We start from the raw sequence: 12713 nt of genomic DNA on the forward strand, positions 1-12713 counted from the left end.
TGTAACGAACGGGGAGGAGAGACTTTTTATGGAAAATACCATTTATGCTTAATTAATTTATTTTTAATTGTTTCTTTCCAAAAGTAGTTTCTTCTTTATTTTCAGATTCTTGTTCCTTTTCGTTTCGGACTTTTTTTTTCAAATTCCAAGAAGCGAGATTTGATTGATTTCATTCTATGTCAGATTTAGAACAGACAAGGGAACTTTTAAAATAGCAATGTGTGCAGTCCGATTCTATTTTTAGCTCGATGTTTGGGACTTCATATAATACCAATTATTTAGAAGTTTTAGTTGTTTGATATGCAGGAAATGTAAGACAACATCACGACGACAGTTCTAACAACTTTGGTCTGTTCCAGAAACTGCAAGAATCTACTTATTTTTAGTACGATAACTATTTTTCCTTTGTGTTATCGGAAAAATAGTAAAAATTAGTAGATTTTTGCAGTACTGGAACATACCAAAATGAAAATAAACAGGTGTGAAAATAAAAACACAAACATCATCTCTATTGGATCGATGGAATGGGTACAAATGCTGATGAAAAGATCGGATCTTTCACGACTTCCTTTGCATTGGTTCAAATCCTAATGAAAAGATCGGATCTTTCACGACTTCCTTTGAACCAATGCAAAAGATGACATGAAATCACGTCATCGCAAAGAACCCCTTCCGTCAAATTTTGCTGGGAAATTAACCTTTGGTTATATGACTTGTGCTATGAATATTTGCAGTAATGTTAATGTATTCTTGGGCAACAATGAAAAATTCTTGTTGGACACTGTTAGAGAGGTGGAGCGGGGTAAAATTATAAACAGTATATATAAAAATATAAACAGTATAGAAATGGGTTCAGATATCCAAAAGAGCTATATGAACAAATTAATCGCTAATGTTATCAGCTAATAAAAATTAACATTTAAGAAAATGCCAATTTTAATTGCATAGACGGAGAGAATACTAAATCCATTTATACAGAGTCTTTACGACAGAGTTGTATTTTTAGCGCTTTTAGTTGGTCGCTCTTTTTAGTTCAGCTCTTTTAATCAAACTAGAGTATTCTTTTAGTTCGTTCGTCAAAAAGTTCTGTCAGTCAGCTGTCTTTTTCGTTCTATCGTTCACCGGCTCTGAATCGTTCGCTTGCAATGTCGTTCATTTGTTCACAGACACATGTATACATATACCGCAGAGGAATAAACAGAAGATAATATTTTAAAGAGATCCGCAACGAAAGTAGGTTTGGTGTGATTAAAAAGCAAATTTTGAATATTTAAAACTTTAAATTTGTAGTTTTTTAAAGTTTAAAAAATTTTAAAATAGAACAATGGCGCCACCAATGTTCTATTTGAGAAATACTTTTTGTATGCGTATGTGTGGAAAATACAAAATATAAACTAAACTATTACCTTAACAAAGGCATCAGTTAAGGAATACCCTAATACTCTCAATCTACACACAATAAAGTAATGAAATACATTCAAACTTCTCTATAATGTAGCAGTTGGGGACCGACGAATTATATAATACGTTATATCGAAATCGAACTTTTATGTTACGGAAACAGGTTACATTCGTGCAAAAATCATCCAAAGACCATCAGTATAGCCTCTCTATAGACAGATTTTCAACAAACTGTAAGCAAAACACACACACGTAGCGTAGATTTTTCAAAGATTTTTTGGTACATTGAAAAGCCACAATAAACGTGGATTTTTTAAAGATTTTTAGCAGCCACCAAAGTTTGCAATAAACGTAGATTTTTTTAAATTTTTGCAGGCACCAAAGTTTGCAATAAATGTGGATTTTTTAAAGATTTTTAGCAGCCACCAATAAACGTAAATTTTTAAGACTTTTAGCAGCCACCACCAAAGTTTGCAATAAACGTAGATTTTTTAAGACTTTCAGCAGCCACCAAAGTTTGCAATAAAAGTGGATTTTTTAAAGATTTTTAGCAGCCACCAAAGTTTGCAAAAAAGTGGATTTTTTAAAGATTTTGGCAAATTCCAAAGACAATTGCCAAATTTATTAAATCGTAAAAAATTAAAATGGGAACATTTAGTTATATTTAAATATATTTTTAATTAAAATATACATAAATTGGTTATTCAAGTTAGTAAACATATTTAGTTAACGATTTTGTAGATAAATATTTGAGTTAACATTCTTTATGTCATGTTCACACGAGCGTTTCAATTACGTTGTTCGCCTTTCGAACAACGTACACGAATTAACCAGTTTCCACGACACCATTCGTAGTTAACAGAAACATAAACAAAATTTCCTTAATTTTTTTCCTTGTTTTCACGAAAATTTGAACCGAAAACACATAAAATATACATTAAATCAATAGGAAAAGCAGTAGACTTTCCTTCAAATATATCTGCTGTATTTAACTACAAACATTTCATAAATTTTTTTCCATAAATTCTGAACAGTTTTGTATTTTCGATATATTTTTATATGTTTCTATTTTTTAAATTAAAGAGAGAGAGAGAGAGAGAGAGATGTCAGAACAATTTTTGGGTATACAGACTTTCAGTTATTTGTTTGCTTTTTGTTTCTAATTTTTTACGCGATTTTGAACTAATAGAAGGAAACACAACCATCTTCCTTCTGCACCTATATAGAATGTTTATTTCACTAATTTTCATTTATCTTTTATTCTTTTTCTAAAAATTTTTGTGTTTTCAACAATTTTTGAATTTAGACATGTCATAATTAATTTTTTCGATAAATTCTCTCATTTGTTAACGGGAGTACACACTATCATTCAAAACTGACAGTCAACGTACTTTTTGGACGATTTTCCGAAAAATAAAAACTTTTATTTAGCTAAAAACGTTGAAATACAATATATACGGTATTATTTAGAGATTACAAAAGACATTTTTCAGTTAGGGTTTGATATTCACGAAATAGACCTCGATGACTGTCAGTTTTGCTTGTCAATGTGTACTATACTTTAGGGATGGGACATACTTATTAGAGCTGGCGAAAAATCGATGGTACTATCGATTATTTTTTAAAAATTCAATATCGATAGATAGTTTTGTCTATCGATATTATCGGATTAAAAAACCCTGACCTAAAATTCAATAAAATAAATAGAAATTTTCGCGGCTAGTAGTAGAAGTACTAGTGTAAAATGTGAACAAAGGCCTAGAGATTTCCGCCATTTTTATTCCCAAAATAATAGTGGTGACAAATTACCGATAATATCGATATTTTAAAATATTATATCGAAAATATCTAATGTTGGGAATATCGATGATTTGCCATCTCTAAAGCGGGGTACACACGATCAGTTTTGACTCTTAGTTTTGCTCAAATAATCGGTTGCTTGCTAGTGTGGCCGCTCACTTTTGTCAGTCATCAGGCAGCCACAAAATATTTTGTTGTTTGCTGGACAGTTTGACATTTATCGATATTTCCGAAAAATCGACAGTCAAAACTGATCGCGTGTACCCCGCTTAATACTTATTCGTCGTTCAGAGAGTATTTCTAATCGAACAACGTAGAAAAATCGTCGTTCGTTCATAGAATTTTGTGTAGGGAAAAAAGTAATTTATTCGTAGTTATGGGTCGAACAACGAATAGAGAACGAACGACGTACCGTGGAAACGGGCTATAACATGTCGTGTTTAATCAATGTGACAAACTATTTGTTTTGTTAAGTATACCCCTATGAAGAGAATTTCGATACATATTTCATTTTGTGAAGATTTACTTGGCTGAAAACACGTTTAACATTTGCTGACGAATGTGGTAATACCTACCATTATATTCTTTAAACTTTTTGGTCTTATTGGAAAAATATACGAACCATTAACACGTTTCAAATCAAATATTACAAATGCGAAATAAATCCGTTTCATTATTTTCAAACATTTCCTCAGCATCCAAAAGCTTTAGTTCACGTAATTCTCAATCCAATTTTTACTTTTCCTTTTTGTTGACAAAATGTGAAAATTCGTTAAGGAAGTCAACAAATCAATAAAACTGTTTTAAAAATCAAATCTATTAAACTTTTAAAATTTCTTAACAAAGCTCAATATAAAAGTTAACGCAGTTAATTTTCCAATACAGAACATAAACTACTATTGTTGAAATTTTGACTTTTTGTTCCTTTATAAAAAATAGGAGATTTTTGCAGATTTTCGAGCGGTGCAATTATATGTACATATATATCGTCTGCTCCGTCGGAAAAGGTCGTAAGTCCACTTTTTTTGGAAATCGCGTTTTTGTTACAGGATGATAGTACAAGTCAAAACACATCGTATGGTACAAAGAAAATGGTAGTATGTGGCGTTTTTCTATATGTTTTGCCCTTGTCGGAAAAGGTCGTAAGTCCACAAAACGTACAAATTTGAGTAGGAAAAGGTCGTAAGTCCACAGGGAAATGTATACTTTAAAAGAATACTACAGCTAATGTAGTTCAGATATAATGTTTAACATCATCCATGGTTGGGGTACAATGTAAAGAACTAGCCTACAACTTTGGATGATAATCGGATGATATTTGGCGGAGCCTGTGGACCAAACTTTTGAACAAAAATGTGATATTTTTTATATTGCAACGAAAATTTACATTTGAAATCTATTTTCCCCTATAAGCGAACTGATTATGAAAGATGGGCTTCTGGCCTTTTCATTGATACAAATTGGGATGCTGTCTGTGTTCAAATAACTCATATATTGAAAATTTTTTTTAAAAAAAAATCAAAATTTTTACTGTTTTTCTGTCGTATATCTTACTTAACTTTATCAAATGGTAATTTGTGGTTTCTTTGGGACATTTATTCACATAACGAGATTAGTTTGTATTCTGAATTCAATAAAGTAATACCTTCTAACGGACGGGTAAGTGCAATGTTTATATTATTAAATGATTCTAAAATAATAATTGATTGAAATGATATTAAACTAAGAAGACATCATGATTTTTGCTAACAACGAGTAGTATGAATTTGGAATGGAATTAGACGATGGTGTCATGGGTCTAGTTCCCTATGGTTTTAGGGGTGATTCTGAAAGCTCTGATGACGTCAATACCAAACATCCTAGAAGTAATAGAAACTTCTATACCAAATCACGAAGATCTATCTTAAAAATTGCGAGCTGTATTTTAATTTCAAAAGACGGACAGACGGTTATGGTTATACCGACTTAGAATTTTACTCTGGTCGGGTCTTATTGCTAAAATATTTACCCAGTGGGCCTATTCTGTAACTTTTTAACGACAGTCGAGTTGTTATTTTTATCGCCAGGTTTTGAGGTTTGCACTAACGATGGTGTTATTCAGTAACTTATGTTAAAATACTATCGAAAATAAATATTTTAAAATGGTATCTCTGGAAATTGTTGTTGTCAAAAATAAAGAAATGAAGAAATGAAAAATATAAAAAAACGTATATCTCACGAAAATTACGCAGTTTTATACCCTCCACCATAGGATGGGGGTATATTAAGTTCGTCATTCCGTTTGTAGCTACTCGAAATAATCATTGTAGAACCCACAAACTATATATTCTTGATCAGCGTGCAATTCTACGTCGATAAAGCCATGTCCGACCGCCTGTCTGTGGAAATCACTCTAGCGTCCGAACGGATTGACGTAGGTGGATGAAATTTTGGAAAACTCTATTATATGTACGTAGGACTTTTGGTATTGAAAGCGGGCTAAGTAGGTCCACGCTTTCGTATAGCCCCCATAGAAAATGACGCGTGACGCGTCGTCGTTTTAAGAAATTTTAAAGATATTTGTCCCATTTTATCACCGAATCGGATGTAATTTGGTATTTTGTGCCTCCAGAGGCCAAAAAATATTCCTACTAAAGTTGGTTTATATAGGTCCACGTTTTGGTATAGCCCCCATATAACGCCCCATATAAAATACGCGTCATTTTAATATATTTTGAATGTATTAGTCCCATTTGACAACAGAATCCGTTGTAACTTTGTATTTTGTGTTTCCAGAGGCAAAGAAACATTTCTACCATAAAATGTTTAGGACGATATCTCCCGATTTTCGGTATTTTGAAGGTTTTGGCCTCATTATCACACCGGGATGGCTGAAATTTGGTATTAAGTCTTCGTTGGGGGTATAAAACTTTCCTCCAGAAATTTGTAGGTATAGGTCCACGCCATCATATAGCCCCCATAGAACGGTACCTTCAGATTTTCGGTATTTTGAAGGTAGTGGCCACATTAATCCACCGAAATGGCTGAAATTTTTATTGGAGAGTATAAAATTAAATGCAGATAGCATTTGTTTCATGTTAATTGCAATATACATATTCACATACATAGATGTTGGTTGAACCTAAAGTTGAGACGAAAGCACCAAAATGATAGCATTAATAAATTTAAATTTTAAGACGAAAAACACGTTTCTGTTTCATTTTGGTTTTTAACCTACAGTAGACTTCGTCTATAATAACGGTCAAAAATCCACGAAATTCGGTCGGTATAAGCAATAATCTCTGTAGTTGATATTCGTTTTAATTATATAGGGCGGACAGAAATTTTGACGTTTCAATTTCGCCGTTATTATCAGTATGTCGTTATAAGCGATTGTCTAAGTCGCGAAATAATGTACTGCTTATTGCCGGTTCTCTCATAAAACTGTTCCTAAGAGATCAATCATATATAACTTATTCAAATGCCATTTTCAATAACAACAAATCGGCGACAATTTAACAACACAAAATTTATTGCCGTTTATTTATCGACAAAATTTTGAAATAACAATGAGTAAAGTTGTTTAAAATGTTTCAGAATACCAAAGTTTATAAAAATATGGTTAACAAATTTAAACAACTTGAGTGTCGATAAATTATGATAGTGAATCGAGGCACAGGATTGGGGAAACGGAATCGTTCGTAAGTTTTATATATAGCGCATTTAAAAACAAGTAAGAAAAGTCTATAGTCGGACGGAGCCGACCATGGGATACCCTATACCACTATCCCTGGATAATCGCTCTCCACGGAACTTTAATTATCAAATATCAGAGATTAGTCCGGTCAAAATAGACATTGAAATAGCAAAAATTCCCACAAAGCTGAATTTTGGTGGAGAGCTAGGGTTTGCCGTTAGAAGCAACGTCCTAAAAGTCCCCATCGATCCCATGTGTGCAAAAAAAAAATTATTCGGGGTCAAAGGTCAAATTTTAAGGGTTTTTAGGTTTTTGGATTTGTTTCTTGACAACGGTTGATCTAATCAAAAAGTGACGAAAGTAAATATTGTAGACAGAAAAATTATCTACAAGTTTGACCTTTATAATTTTTTTCCTAGAAGGAACCATTCTTGAGATATAGCTGTTCTAAAAAACACATGATTTTTATGCACTTATAAGGGAAATATGCACATATTCAGACGAACCGGCTAAAATAAACGAAGTAATCGGGTCTGTCCCCAAAAAAAAATATATTTTCTTGAAGAGCGAAATTATAGCTATCCTCTAAAAAAAATTTCAACAAAATCGGAGCGTGTTTAGTAGAGTTATTCAATGTTAGAATTATTTTATGCAAAAATAGCCCATTTAAACCACATGTATAATCGAAAGCCCAACGGGAACGACCCCAACGAAAACTCTCCGTATTTTTTTAAGTTTTGTCCAAAGGTAGGGTTTGTTGCGCTGATTACGGAAATGTATAATTTTCAACTATTGCGGATCCGGTTCGCCGGTTATTCGACCCGAAAGGCCAAATTAAAAAACCGGGTTAGACCCGGTTCTACTGAACCGACTACTGCAAAGTTGATATCGTTTGAAAGCTTACGGAAGTATCTAACACATAGTGTCGTTACTTTAACCGGCTCGTCTCATAATGTACTTACGCGGCTAATTTTTTATTTGACTTTTAGATCGCGATATCTCGAAAATGGTAAGTCTTTTTTAAGAATCATAAAGACCATTCTAGTCGACAATTATTAAATCTACAACTTTTACTTTAGCCGGCTTTTGCTAAGTCTTACCGTTTTCGAGAAAAATTAAAAAAACTGAATAATGCCTCCAAAAATGACCTTTGACCCCGAATAACTTGTTTTGCACACATGGGATCGATGGGGACTTTTAGGACGTTGCATCTAATGGCTAACCCTAGCTCTCCACCAAAATTCAGCTTTGTGGGAATTTTTGCTATTTCCCCCTTATACGCATGTCAATTTTGACCGGACTAGATGTAATGTATAATACTTATGACCAAAACCAAAAAGTTATCTAGCATGACAAAGACAATTTTGTAGCAGGAAAGGAACATTTAGTTCACACAAACTAAAATGTAATGAAACCCACTTTTGTAGTACTACTACTTCCGTTGTTCTACCGCTTCGTTATTGAAATTTTTACCAATTTCACACAAAAGTTTCAGTCCATTTAACCCGCTAAGTATTATCTGATCTTCACGTTGGTTAGTACGCTTCTTCTTCATCATAAACTCAAACTTTGTTTAAAATTTTGCGGGTTTTTATTTTGACCTACAGAGCCGCTACAAAATTGGTTAAATTTTGTTTTTTGTCCATTTCATCCCCTGAACATTTCACGATCATCACCAAAAACTAATCATTTTTATTCCGGCCCGAACCCAACCTCCTTAAAAAAATCGTTACAATGGCTTTATCTCGTCGAGATATGAATTTTGGCATACCAAATAAGGGGTCTAGGAAGAATATTTCGTGGTGTTACATGAACTTTTAGAGAGACAATATGTAGCATGGGATAAAAATGTAATTCTCTACACAGAACCCATTATATATTAGGCAGTAGGCCCGTTATCTAGCAAACACTTTATTGCAATTTACATCAGAGGAAAGGTCAGTAGTTTTTTCCATATGTAGGCTACTTTGCGAAATATGTATGTCCTCAAGGAATTAAAATATCGACCAAAAATAAAATTTTTATATTTTTCATACAAAAGTAATGGTCCATTTCACCCGCTAAAGAATATCACATCATCATTCAAAATTGTAGGCATCTTTTTCGACCTATACTCTTACCCGGTGCAAAATTTCTTGACTATTGATGTATAATTGCGACTTCTAGCGAGTTAATTATTACACAACAAACAAATAACGGAATATATTAGGCTGTAACTCTGTTATCTGATCATGCACATCAACATAATTGACATCAATTGAAAGGTCAAGCGTTCCACTTTCAAGTATAGCTCACTTGTCCGGAATGTCACTTCCAGGAATTAAGATATATGCTGTATATTAAAAATTTTCACAATTTTCACACAAAAGTTTTGGTCCATTTAACCCTCTAAATATTATCCGATCGCCATCTCAAATTGCAAGCTTCTCCTTTGTGATATACTCTTACCTTATTTAAAATTGATTGATTGATCGGACTATTATTGAGACCTACAGAGCCGCAAGAAAATTGGATAAATATTATGTTTTTGGTCCATTTCACCCGCTTAATATTTCATGATCATCACCAATAAGAATATTGATCTATTCTGATCTGAACCCGACCTCCATACAAAATTTCTTGACGATCGGTCCATAATTGCGGCCTGGAGCGTGTTTACAATTTATAATGGACAGACGGACGGACGGACGGACGGAAGGACGGACGGACACACATCTCAAAATCGCTTTATCTCGTCGAGATATGAAGATTGGTATACCACATTGGGGGTCTCCGACGAATATTTCGCGGTGTTACATGAATTTTTACCAAAACAAACTTATAATACCCTTTTCCACATTGTGGTATAGGGTATAAATAGGGCACAGGTGTAACCCTCTCCTCCGAAATTCAACAAAATACATATATAGCCTACTTAAACCAAGGGACATCCCTGTGCATAATCTGAAAATTAGATGGAATAAGTACTTAGGGTCGGAGATACAACAACCTTTGCCTCGCAAATTAATTTTCTGACCGATACTTTCATTACTTTTACAAATAAGCCTTTTTTGAAAAATAGGGCTTGCCCCTCCGAAATTCAAAAAATATAGAGTCTTTTTTTACCTCGTTTGTTCCTTGTATATTCTCTGAAATTTTCAAAAAAAAATTGGTTCAGCCGTTTTTGAGTCTATGCGGAACATACAAACATACACACATTGTCTTTTATATATAAGATTTCACACAAAAGTTTTGGTCCATTAAACCCGCTAATAATTCGTCTTAAACTCAAATCATTCTTAAAATTTTGCTCCGATCGGAATATTACTGCGATCTACAAGACAGCTACAAAGTCGGGTAGAAATTGTGGGTTTGGTCCATTTCACACGTTTCGATCATAACCAACATCTAATGGGGTCACTTCTGGTCGGAACCCGACCTCTCCACAAAATTTCGTGGCGATCGGTCTAAAATTTAGGCTTGTAGTTTTATTACAATTTTTAATGGATGGACGGACACACATAGCTAGATCGCTTTATCTCATCAAGATATGAAAAAATGGCAAGGGGAGGGGGTCTACGACGAATACTTCGCGATGTTACACGAATATTGGACAAAACAAACTTATAATACCCTTTCCACATTGTTTTGTAAAGTATAACTATTTTATTTTAAAAACGTCCGTAAATTGTAGGAAAAGGTCGTAAGTCCCTACAAAAATACAAAACTGTACAAGGAAAAGGTCGTAAGTCCAAAGACATCCAATTATCTCTCAAACGCGACGGAATTTTATCAAACAAACTACAGGTATTGAAGCGGAATAAATAAACGAAGAATACTGTCTTTACCACCATAATAAAATCTTTAATACAGAAAGCGCTGGAATGTTTTTTCTTCCTCCTGAAAAATTTATTGAGAGGGACTTACGACCTTTTCCGACGGAGCAGACGATATATTGCTTGTATCCATTGAATTCAGTTTCGTTCTTGTTAAAAATTCCTATGCATATATACCCAAACATATGTATGTGATTATTGTTTATTATTCATATTTTACAATTCATAAAACAATTACTGTACTGTCAGGTACCTCCCCCACAAAAATTCAAAAATGTTCAGAAAAATTGTTCGTACGGTAACGGCCGAATTGGTCTATACTTTACACATCCTAATATATCTACCATATATAGATCAGGTTCAAATATGGACTATATTTGTCCACTCCATCCGGTACCTCCTGCACAAAATTACGGATAAGTTCACTTTAAGACCTGATATCGAATCACTTTGATTTTGGTTGAAGCTACTTGCATTCGCTGCCTCAATTAAGATGGTAAAAGTTTTTTTAGGGGCAAGTCCATACTTCTTGAGCGAACAGCCCGAAGAGTTTAAAAAACCCCTATGGCACCATATGTTGTGGCTGGAGATCCACTTCCCTAACGGTCAATGTCCTCCGCAAAACTTTTGATCTTTAATCCTAATCAAACGCCCAAAATTTTTAAAACCTCCTAAATACATACGTATTTTGGGAAAAATTGTTTCAATATACACAGGCTGAGGGTATATCTCTGTCGGCAAAGCCGACTGATACTTTTGTACTTGCTTTTTTTATCGTTTTATACATAGGAAAGGTTGAAGAAAAAATTTTTGGGTTCTTCGTCGTTTTCGTCCAAATTTCACGAAATAATGAAGATATTCCGTTGCAACAAATTTTTCGCTTATAGTTTTCCTATATTTTTAGAACATTATATTAAATCACAAGGAATTCCAATTGTGGCGTAAAATTTAAATAATGTTATATTGAATATTGCAACATTTGAAAAGCATATACACCGCGCATTAGTGAAAAGGATATTATGCGCATCCGATTTTCCAACACAGCGAATCAATCCCTTTTATTTGATGTACAGTTTGTGGAATTCTATTTGGCGGCCACGATGTAGCATCTGTTGCATATTAGGGCGCAAATGGTCATAATTTCCATGAAGTTCATTAACATTTTATGCGCATCCGATTTCGATGACAACCTTTAAAAAATACATAATTTGATGTCTTTGCATTTCGATCCATCAAGAACCGTGGATGTAGCATCGCACTTAATTTTTAGAAAAAAAAAATCAATTGTATCTCCGGATTAGCGATAGTTTTGAAATATATGTTTTAGCACATTTCAAACAGGCATATAGCACATTTTAAACACTTCCAAAAGGCGTTCCAATGCGCGCAATTTTCAAAAAAAAAATGTTCAGATTTTCGAAATTTGAGGGGTATCATATCCGCCGATCTAGTGGACGGATTTGGACGCGTCATTGCTTATTAGATTCAGAACGTAAACAAAACTAAGTTCACGCGGTTTTCACCGACAAAATAATGACAATTGCAAATTTTGAATAAAAAAACAGGTTTTTTTTTTTATAAAAATTTACGCACAAAAATTTCGACTTTAAGCTGAGATTGTTGTGAACCTTTGAAGGCTACACGCCCTCATAATCAGTTTTTAAACGAGTACAGTTGCACTTCCCGATTAGAGCAAAAATTCAAAAAACCCACTTTTCAGTCTTCAACATGTCAGCATCCGTTTGAGATTGATGCAGTGGTTATATTAAAAATCATACATTAGAAATTTCATCTCTGAAGTGTATTCTTCTTTGAGCATTATACTCTACATTGTATTGTAAAGGCACTAATTGAAAATTGACTTAGAAAAACTCGTTTCCTTCAACGCTTATTCCTATTTTTTTTATATTAATATGGCCACAGCTTCCGCTCAAATTATAATTTTAAGAAATCCACCGGTGAATCGTGCTAAAAGAGATTATTTTACCTAAATGCTTTCAAAAGTTATGGTATCGATTAGA

This window comes from Musca autumnalis, unplaced genomic scaffold (genome assembly GCF_047663935.1).
Source record: "Musca autumnalis isolate F117 unplaced genomic scaffold, ASM4766393v1 scaffold_1, whole genome shotgun sequence".
Classification (NCBI taxonomy): domain Eukaryota; kingdom Metazoa; phylum Arthropoda; class Insecta; order Diptera; family Muscidae; genus Musca; species Musca autumnalis.